At 40.3% G+C, this 11759-nt stretch overlaps 1 long non-coding RNA gene across 1 annotated transcript; it reads left to right on the top strand.

Annotated features, from left to right (window-relative positions):
* Window positions 1–1923: 1923 nt before the first annotated feature.
* Window positions 1924–9981, top strand: LOC307031705. The gene is made up of 5 exons (XR_013806054.1): window positions 1924–2434; window positions 3154–3232; window positions 3814–4264; window positions 5508–5779; window positions 7999–9981. It is a non-coding gene; the product is annotated as an uncharacterized lncRNA (long non-coding RNA).
* Window positions 9982–11759: the final 1778 nt, after the last annotated feature.

Raw genomic sequence — 11759 nt, 5'->3', positions numbered from 1 at the left:
CTCTTGGCTTACAGAGTGGTAACATGAGACCGATTTTTATATATAAAATATAAATGCATTTTAATTTTATAATTTATTTTAAATATTAACAATATAATAAAATAAATGGAAATATATACACCGGCAAATATTTAATATAAATACTGTGTGTGTATAGCTATTGCTTTATCTAATTAATGTTATTTTCATATGAAAGTCCATGATTATAAGTATGCAGTGTCATAACTACATCTTTGATGTTTATAAAAAACCAAACCGTTTGAAAATTGGTTGAAAATTGAGCAAGCTATGGTTATTTAAATAGTAAACCATAATGTTATGAATGAGAGAACTGCCTGTGAAAAGATGGCGGCCAAGTGGCAACGTCGGTCTCCATTGGCCAGCAGCGCAGGTGAGTCATCTAGTGTGTTTATATATATCTATGGGCAGCCCCACCTCGCAGGTGAGCATCCTGGCCAGGCCCATCCCCCACATATACTAATTTAGCAGACCCCCCTCCTTCATCACAACACCTCCACTACGATACGCACAATGGACGACGAGGTTTTCATCATGGAAGTGGAAAAACACACTATTTTATATGATGTAACCAATGCTAGATACAAGGACAACATCAGAAAGGACAAGGCCTGGTTTTTAGTCGCTGCAGTTTGTGGAGTGGAAGGTAACAACTACATATTAATGTTTTAAAGTTAACTAATACCCGAATTAAACCCGAATCAATAACAAAACTGCGAGCCTGCACGCACAACGCTACGCTTCTGAAACGCTTCTGGGACGCGTCCGGTGGGTTATGGCGCTAGAGGAGGTCGGACCAAAACCGCGGCGCAGCCGTGACGGCCCCAACACACGGCGGCGTGCGTTGCCACTTCAACGCTTCTGCCCATTCACTTTGAATGGGGTGACGTCATGATTCGCCGAACTGCATTGTGGGAGCAAAGCGTAGCTTCTCTCGCGGTGCTCGCTGCAAAAGTAGAGCAATGTTCTACTTTTGCCGCCTCAACGGAGGCGTCAGCCAATCGAATCATATGCCAGTGCAAGCTCTAGCCAATCAAACGGCGTGCTTGTGTGTCTGGGGCGGGAGATTCATATGATTGGTTGTTGGTCGAGTGTCAGCCCCCCCCGCCGGCAAGCGGCAACGCACGCCGCCGTGTATAGGCTCCGTGACGCGGCGCAGCGCGGCGCAGACAGACCCAGTGTAAACTGGGGGTTACGGGCGCGTTATGGCTAGTCAATGGGTGCTATTCCAGCACACGCGGCGCGTTACGGCTCAGAAGCGTCCCAGAAGCGGCCCGGCGCAGGGCTCCTCTAAAATTAGGATGAATCCTATTTTTGTCGCGGCGCAGCCGTAACGTAGGCAGGAAGTGGAACGGTCAGAGCATCCGGGCCGCGTCTATCGTTTTTCCCATAGAAAACGATAGACGCATCCGGGCCAAGCCCATCCCCCACATATACTCATTTTGCAGACCCCCCCTCCTTCATCACAACACCTTCACTACGTCACGCACAATGGACGAGGAGCTTGTCATTCTGGAGGTGTAAAAACACACTATTTTATATGATGTAACCAATGCTTTTTACTAATTTTGCAGACCCTATCCCTCCGTAGTCTTTCAAGTAGGAGGAGAAATGCCAGCATTCTCCTCCGGTTTACAGGCACTGTATTAGAATAATTATGATGATAACTGCATTTTTTTACCACTAAAATACAGCAACACATCTTTGATTCATGTCGTTTATAACTGGGATATTATAATTATTATTAACTTTGTCTGTACAAAGTAGCCTGTCCAGGAAATATGCCCAAATCAACAAAAACGAACAAATGACGCCGGAGGAGGAGGCCGGACCAAAACCGCGGCGCAGCCCGCACCGCAGACGGACCCGGTGGAATCTAGGGGTGAGGATCATGGGTAAAAACCGTAAAAACCAAGCGGCAAACTCTGGGGCAGAGCCATGGGTAGAGCCGGTGAATGAAGTGCCACAAACTGCAGTTCATCTATTGGCCGATAGGCGATGACTGCAGAAAGGATGAATTTCCATAGACCCCCATGTTAAAATGCCCAACTTTACAGCAGAAATAAACATGTTTCTACCCCTGGATGCAATAAAAATTATACGGGTTATAGTTAGATTCCACCTTCAGGATTAGGAATTGTTGAGTGAATTGTTTTATAACATGACCCTTTTACTTATTAGTTCTTAACGTTTTTGTATAAATTAGGGCGTGGTCACATTGAGTGACAGCTCTGTCAAGTGACTGCTTCTTGTCTCTGCTAGCTGCTCGGTGAAGCTACAGGGACTCTGCCTGCTCAGTTCTTCCAGGGAACACAACTTGACCCCGGCCGTGTTTGTTTGTTCTTCACGCTTATATATCGGACTATTGTGACTCGCTCTGCGGTTAAAACAGACGGTGCATGAATGCGGTTTTGCGGTAAGTGAAATTCGAGTACTTTATTTATGTGTTTGTGATTGTAATGACGGGCACAGGCTTGGGTTAGCGTGTAAGCGAGTGGTAGCTACATCTTAGCTAACGATGCTAATCGTAGCCTCCAAGTTAAAACCATAGACTGTATATAAAGGTTACATCGAAATAGACAAGTGTTAAGCGTTAAGTGGGATAATAATGTAGAACAAACGGCTTCTGTTTGAGGTTGATAAAATAAGGTCGTCCTTGTGACTTTGAGAGACATTTTATTATGTAGATAGGAACTGTATGCATCGCTAAGGACTAATTTAAATTGGCTATGCTCAAGTATGTAGACAAGCTAACGTCGATGTAGTATATGTGAAATCAACCTCACAATAAGATATGTGTATATTACAATTATTAATGTCATATTTCAAGATGATTAATTAGATATTACAATATCGTTGGTTGAGCTGGAGTTCATCATTGAGCTTAGCCTACACGTTAACGTCACAGTCATATCTGAAGAACGAACCCAAACCTTGTTGTTTTGCATTAATTGTATTACCAAATTGGTATCAAATAAACAGTAAGCATTGGTAACACAACTTCCAAAGTTACAGTAAAATAAAAAGGACCCTGACTCGGACAATACACAATCCAACATGTTCAACAGAAGAGAATAAGTTATATTGTTTGTACATATGGTTATTTACATATACAGTATATCTGTTTGTTTAAAGTGTCCAGGTGATGCAGACAGGCTAGACCAGAGAGTGAGAGACAGCACTGGACTCCTCACAGGAGTGAACTTCAGCACAGGTATAAATACTCTTTTTTCATACTGTACAAAGAATCAAGAAAGATATTGGTTTAAATGAATGAAGTATTGACTTTAATACACTGATATACATTCCATTAAACAATACTAAATACTAGATCACCTACACATCAGTGAAGTTGAGGTTTTTTTCCATGCAAAAGGTTACATTTAGATGTTAACAAGAAATATGACTGTCAGCTTTCTAATTTAATGTATTGAAGGCAAAGCTATTTAACATATAGTGAGAATTGCTACTATTTATCTCTCAATATTTTCTGGAACAAACTTGCTAAAAGTTATTCTTTCAGTGACACAACAGAGCAAGCTTCTACAGTTGCACTATAGGTTTTGATAACAGTTAAAAAATATTTTGATAATAAAATATATTTCAATGTTGATGAATTTCGTACTGTTCATTCATAATCTGATTGTCTTTGTAGCTCACTGTTGAAATAAAAAAAAACATTACAATTACAAAATAATTATATCTACAGCCCCTAAACACACAAACACACCGCTTTCATAAATAACACACTTGTTCTGCAATAATATGTTTTATGTTTCCTGTAATTTTTGTTAGGAAAGGACATGCCTGAAAGACACTACATGTTCTCCTTCTCTGAGGGTCAAGAAGAACATCCAAGAGGAACATTAAAAGCTGATGTTATGATATTTTAAGACCAGTACAGGACATTCACTAAGAAACTACTTTTATTGTGAAAACACAGTCAGCTGATCGAATGCAGCTATTTCCACATCTACACTCCATCAGCTGATTATTTCTATTCGCCTCACTTTATGAGCTTCACATCACTTGTGCCTTGTACCGCAGAGTTTGCAACTTCACAAATAAATGGGGCCAATCTTCAGTCAGATGTGAATGTGTAATCTAACATTTTCAGTAAGAATAGTGGACGAAAGGAGTGCAAATACAAATACAATTTATTGAAATGTGAACCAAAAGTTAATCAAACATGTTTTGAATAAAAAGCACATATGGACAGAAGGTGTAAACCTATTAAATGTATACAGTGTTTCCCCTAGGTTTACAGCCTTGGCAGGGTGCTGCTCGGGTACCCCGAATTTTTTTTCGGGGCACCCGAATTCTTTTTATCCTCTGGAGAAGAGAGAGGAGCTGTGGATTATTGTTATTGATATCGTACAGTAACAAAGTATTTGTACATTACAAAGTAATACAGTACAGTGTTACACTGTAGTGTACTTTTATTAAAACTGTATTCCCTTCTTATCATGTTGTCTACACTTCTTCCTTTCATTGATACATTTAAATCACCTAACTACAGCATATAACATACCTGCTGCAACCCTGTGCTGCTGCTGCTTCTCTCTGCCTCATCCTCTATTGCTGGAGGCAGCTCCACCTCATCTGATCTCTGATATGAAAGCAATCGTGTTATGATCATATTGAGCTATTGGTGTGAATCTAACATTAAACAAGCAGTCTGCTTGTCATACATTGCTGACGATACAGTTTAAGTGGAAATTTGTTGAGTCACTGCCGCTAAATGCCGGTAGCATCAAGCTAGCAAATCATGCATTAGCCTCACATCAACAGGTGTAGACAGAACATCCAATTATCCTGAGCTAATTTACTGAATAAACCAACTCACATCTCCTGTCTTTTTTTTCCACCCAACTCATTAGATTATTCTTCTGCTGGCGTTTCATTGTTGTTTTCTGTCAAATTCAATACTGTAGTTCAAAACCGCGGTACCTGCTCACCTGAGCTATTTTTAGAATGCACACGCTACGTTCGTTGTCGCGTTCGCGCGCGTCCACCTGGCCAGGCTGTTTGTGTCCTTCTCCCGTGACGATAACGGCTTGCTAAACGAATTTGAAACTGGGGGGGACACAAACGGGCAGAAAGCAGAGCTGTTGTTCTCCTTCTTTCCTCCGCTCTTGTCTCTGATTGTGAGTGTGTGCATTCGCGTGTGTGTGTGTGGGGGGGGGAGCGGAGGGAGAATGTGAATACGCAAGGCAGTGGACACTGAAACATGCACATTGGATAAATAACATAGGCGTTTAGTTTATTTAATAAAAGAGCACATGTTCAATGTGAAACGTGACCGTAGATAGATTACTTCAGTTGCAATTTGGTGCTATATATATATATATATATATTTTTAAATAATAAAAAAAAAAATGTAAAAAAAAAAAAAAAAAAAAAAAAACACCTTGAATTTCAGGCAGGGCGTAGGGCTCCGTTGGCAGGGCGCAGCGCCCCGCCAAGACAATGGTAGGGGAAACACTGAGTAAACACATTTAGTCAAATAAAGTGACAGACTAGGCCTGTGCAGTTATGATCATAACAGTTAATGAAAAGTACATTTAAGAGTAGCATTGCCCTTTGACTTCAAGCTGTATAACTGTAAAGACAATTAATGGCTGTATCATCCACAGAATGTGTAATTAAACACTAAATGTAAGTGTACTTCTGTCTTAACAGGTGCCTATTCAAGATCAACCCGGACAAGGGGACTAAAGTGGAGAGGAAGGAATAAAATCAAAAACAGCACTCGATAAAGGTGCATTCATTAGTTACAAACGTCACTGACTTTGAATGGAGAGAGTAGAAACACACACATATAGGTCATGTACACACGCACACACATAACTGGTAGATTTATTTAGTGTTTATAATTGTTTTTTTTGTACAAAATGTTGGCAATTGTTAAATGTTGGAATGTTTCATTGCCGGTCTATTCTGCTTTATTATTACTTAAAATATATTTTATTTATTGTTTTTATTTTTGTAATTTATATTATTATTTTCAATAATATATTGTGTATATATATATTTGATTTTTTTCTACAAAACATCAGACAGCTAAAGGTGGGGTAGGTAAGTTTGAGAAACCGGCTCGAGATACACTTTTTGTTATATTCCATGGAATGCTCTTAACATCCCGATAGCAATGAAACTCTTAAAGAGCATCTTGCAGGTTGTTATTTTTTCTACATTTATGCTTAAACTTGCTTGAAAATTACAATTTAAAAAAGTGAATGCAGGATTTGATATGTTTTATGAGACATAAGGGCAGGAATTCAGAGGGAAAGGAGCAATTTTGAGCTCTGCTCTTAAAAACTGCTTTTTTTTCAGGTCATGCGTCAAACGCGTCATATTACATCACAAAGGGTAAACGCTCTCTGACCGCGGGTATAGTTAGTAGTTGCGTTGAATTGAGCGGTTGTGTTTTATTGAGCTGGTATTTTTCGGTAGTTTTACATTGTATTTCACCATTTGTAATCATGGTGCAGTATTGCGTTTGTGCAGGTTGCACAAATACCAGCCTGTCAGGACATCGAGTCCACAGTAAAAAGGACCGGAGCTAGCGTTCGTTCCTGGGTGCGTTGTGCATCCACCTCCCTGCAGCACATACTCTCCACAGCTTTATCAGGAAACCATATTAATTCTCTCTTCCCCCCCCCCCTTCGCTGCTCTCTCTCTCTCCCCTCCGGTACACGGCACCGTAAGACATAGTGTGGAGTTGCATTAGGTAACGCTGTGGTGGCTGTACTGCTCCAGCCGTCTCCTTTGTGTTTGTTTGTTTCCCCCTGTCTGTGTTGTTTGTGTGTGCGCGTGGTGGCTGTCACTCCTGGCTCCCGGCTCAACCTCCACTCACCTGCTGCAATCAGCTGTGCACCCTCCCCGACTACACACCTGCTTTCCATCAAGCCATTTACAACGACCTATCAACGGAGGCTCCACAACCTTTCTCCGCCAGATCGTCAAGTATCAGCCGTATCTCGCGTCTCTCCTCCTGTACACAGCACCGTAGTGTGGAGTTGCATTAGGTAATGCGAGATACGGCTGATACTTGCGCATTAGTTTCTGTTATGGATCAGTATCAACAGTCCTGCCAGTAACGTTACTATATTATGAATGCTACTTTAGTTATAGTCTGATATATGATAGCTAACTTTACAATGTTGTGATGTGACGTTAGCTAACATTCTGTAGCTAACGCCGGTCACTCACCAAGATAGCTGCCCAGTTCTCCACTGGTTCTCCTCACACCGCAGCTCAATTTTTCTCCGATGGCCGTTATTTCTTCTAATCCTTGGCTGCTCCTGGTCTCTTGGACGCCTAGCAGGCTCATAATTATAAGGTTGTGGTCCGTCATATGCATTCGAATATTCATGTTCAACTTCTTCTGTGTCTTCTGTGTCGAAACTAGCATTGGGATCCATGTCTATTAATACGTTACACCGGCCGCTCTCCCCCTTGTGTCCCCCGTGTTACGTCACACGCGGGAGGTCACGTGCCGAGGCTTTTTTATGCGGAAGTGAACATTTCTTACAAAAACGACGCCAGATGTCACTGTAGTGTATATTTCTGTATATTTTTGGGAAAATCTAGTGTATTCATCATTTTCCTACACATTTATTCACAGGTGTCTTTAACCTGCAAGTTGCTCTTTAAGTGCTTTGACAACAAATCCATAAAAAAATGTCATCTGTGGAAGCTGTAGTACTGTAAAAAGCACGACCAATCATTTTAGCCGGCCCGGCTAAAATAACTGGATTGTCTACCTGCCTGTCAGCCTTCCATCTGTGCACAAAGTTAGCTCGTGCCCTCATTGGTCATGTGCGCGTTTGTGTGTGTTCCGGCTGTGTATTTTCAAATTCTAGCGCACTCGAGCTGGTTTCTCCAAAATTACCTACCCCATTTTGAATGTAAACTTGAGCTTTTGCAAAGTAAAATGACATGTTTTCTTTGTGTTTAACATGTAAATGGTCTTAGATTTCGTGAAGTTCGCTGACGTCACGACCTTCATCGGCCTTATCACCGACAGCAACGAGACGGCGTACAGAGAGGAGGTCGCAAACCTGACATCTTGGTGCCAGGATAACAACCTCCATCTCAACGTCAGCAAAACCAAGGAGCTGATTGTGGATTACAGGAAGCAGCAGAGAGAGGGACACGCCCCCATCACCATCAATGGGACTACGGTGGAGAGAGTCAGCAGCTTCAGGTTCCTCTGTGTCCACATCACTGAGGACCTGACATGGACTCACCACTGAGGACCTGACTCATCACAGAGGACCTGACATGGACTCATCACTGAGGACCTGACTTATCACAGAGGACCTGACATGGACTCATCACTGAGGATCTGACTCATCACTGAGGATCTGACTCATCACTGAGGACCTGACATGAGAGGTTTCTCAATACTCAAATTTCCCCTCCTCGACTCCTATCCTCGACTCCTCTCCTCGAGACTTGGTGCCGCCCACAGGAGATGCGAGCGGAGGACTGAGGAGGGGAACCGAGGAGAGAGGAGTGGAAGCAGCAGGCGGTTAGAGAAATGAGAACTCCTCCTCTGAGCGGTCATTTTAAAGAGACGTCCATTAATGATGACAGGAGGCACAGCAGCACTCTGATGGACAGATGTGTTCATGACAACTTATATATATATACTTTTAATTCATTGACAGTGCGGTATAATGAGACAATAACAGGCTACAGATGCGGACATATACACACACACATATATTTATATAAATATATACAATTTCAGAATCAAACAAGTATGAGAGCACTCTCATAATAACGTAACACAATCAGAGACTGGATATATCCCCCCCCCCCACCCCCCTCTCTCTGGTCGCAGAAATGGGGAATTGAAATTAAGCTACGGGCCAAAAGTTGTACAAGTATTAAAAGTAAGCATAGCACACCAAACCAACTGAGACCCGTCTGTCCGCCACATCTACGCACTGTACAACACACACCTACACACTGTACCACCATACTTGCCAACCCTCCCGATTTTCGCGGGAGACTCCCGATTTCACTGCCCTCTCCCGGTTTCCTCCCGGGGTCGTATTTCTCCCGCATTCCCCCCCCGGTTTTGAATTGCTCCCGATTTCTGAGGTCTCAAACACCTACACACTGTACCACACACACCTACTGCTCCTAAAGCATAATCAGGCTACAGCCGTTGTGTATTTTATTATGTGAATCACTAAATGGTCCTAGAAAAATATCGACTTTTTGTTTGTAGATATCTACTAAACTACAGCATACAAATACAGAAAGTAATGTAGGCCTGTTATACTGAGTGATATATATTGTACACACTGCTCTGCTTTCTGCACAGACCTCACAGCAGTTCTCACTGTAAATATCGCGTTGCGATGAAAGCACTGATATATCCAAGGGATGCATGCAGAGCTGTCATTGGCTGAGATAAGTCCGGCCGTGCGTCACGCCTCCACCGTTCCCTGAAATGCATCCGTGGAGGAGCCGTGGAGGACCCATCAGTGTCTCCTCGGTTAGAGCTCCTCCAGAGAGCCTCCTCGATGCTCAATGCTCGGTCCTCGAAGTGCATTTAGAGAAATGAGATGTCCTTCAAAATAGCGTGCTGAAATTCATATACAAGTTTAGGTCATAGTCATCAGCGTCCGTGATATTGGATTCATTATTTTGTACAAAACAACCAAAAAGAAATAACTTTTACAACGACAAGAAACAGCAAGCATCACTTCACAGGTCCTGCTCAGAACCATTCAGGATTTGGTTTCTAAATGAGAGTTTTAGTTTAGATAAAGTTGCACAGTATTTCAGCTCATCATTACAGTTATTCCACAGATGAACACCTTCTGTTGTGATGCAATGAAGTTTGGAATTTGTTCGTATGGGTGGTTAAAAAAAAAAATGCAGTTTCCTCTCAACATGTGTATGCTTTCTCTCCGTGTGAAAAGTCCCTGGACATTATGATGTAATTGTTCTGCAGGCTGAGGAAGTTCAACATGGACTCCAGGATACTCTGCATCTTCTACAGGTGCACCATAGAGAGTATCCTGACTGGCTGCATCACAGCCTGGTACGGCACTGCAATCACATTCCGTTTACTTGCATAATAGACTCTTCTTGCACTATTTCTATTCTATTTTATTTGTATTTACTTACACTATTTTATCTGTTTTCTATGTTCTATATATATGTTGCACTGTTGGAGGAGCCTGTGACTTCAGTTTTTCATTGACATATCTGACACTGAAGATAATGTACAAATGACAATAAAGCCTTGAATCTTGAATTTACGGTATTTTTTTTAAATGACAACAGTAATCTTCTGTCTTCAGCTTTTTTTGATCGTTTAAAAAAATATTTATTCAGTTTTTCTAGAGGTGTCTCACTCTATTTTAACAATTAATATATGTTAAAAGAAAAATATTTAATGGAATTAGAAAAACATTTCTTGTAAAATTACAGATTTTTTTTTGGCAAAAAATGTGCAAAGTGCACTTGCAAAGTAAAATTACGTTATTTTCTTTGTGTTTTACTTGTAAATGGTCTTAGATACACGGTACTTTTTTGTATACAAGTAATTTTCTGTATTTCATAATTTTTTTTAAAGATAATTGTTCTGTTTTCTAGAGGTTTATGACTCTATTCTAATAAAGAATATACGTTAAAAGAAAAAGATTTAATGTACAATTACAGTAATAGAGGCCACTTGTGGTAAGGTAAGTTACTGTTTTTTTACATGTTATCTCCGTATTTTATTTTACAGTTTTTTTCCTTTTTTTAACGGACATTTTCTGGCGCCCCCGTCGCCAGAAAACTTTCGTTTTTTTTACAATTTTTTTTTTTTACATTGTTGCCTTGACCTGACTTAAAGCTCATTACGTCAAAAATCGTGTATTAATACATTTTAAATTTACAAAAATAAATAACATAGTATTTAAAAGAAAAAGACAATTATATATTAGAGAGCACACAATGCAAAGCATCAAGGTGCTGTGGGTGCAAGGTGCATATTTGTAATGATAGATAAAGGTATATTTACTTTGGTTACATATTATATTAATGTGCATATATCCACTCTTGAGTCTTGAATATTTTTTTCCTGAAATTAACTTCAATCTGTTACCCAACCACTCAGCATACTATAGCATTTAACACAATAGAAACAGAGACACACTGCTGGTTGAAGTTCAATATTTAATCTGCTGTTCAACAGTGTAAGAGAGAGACAATTGGCGACAAGTCAGTCTGGAGCATGTGTCTGAAGTCTGAGATAATATTTTATACTATCTGTCACTCAAAGTAAACATTTATTTCATAATGCAGCACTGGACATTTGTTTATGACGTGATTCTCATGTAAGTTGCCGTTAACCTGTACCATCACATTTAGCATTTCTGAGCAGGAAACACTGACATTAGAAAACCAGAAACAAAGCTTATTTTGTATTAACTGTTGTACATCTCAAGAGCAAAGATTAATTTTACACCATATATTGGCCTGCACACATTGGATCCAATTTAGGATTTAACTGAAATTGTTCAAAATGGTATATCTAAAGAGTCTGCAGCATAATTAATAAAATATATTTCTAATAAATACACATGTCATTTACTTCAAATTCCATAAAACACCAACTATCAAAGAAAAAATAGCACTTGCGTACTATCTATTAATTTATATTTAGGATAAAAGCAGGCCAATTAAGACAATATTCCCTGACAGGTTGAAAAAAATGTAATAAA

Source organism: Notothenia rossii (genome assembly GCF_949606895.1).
Source record: "Notothenia rossii genome assembly, chromosome: 3".
Lineage (NCBI taxonomy): Eukaryota > Metazoa > Chordata > Actinopteri > Perciformes > Nototheniidae > Notothenia > Notothenia rossii.
The sequence above is the reverse complement of the archived record's forward strand: the minus strand, read 5'-3'. Positions and strand labels throughout refer to the sequence as shown.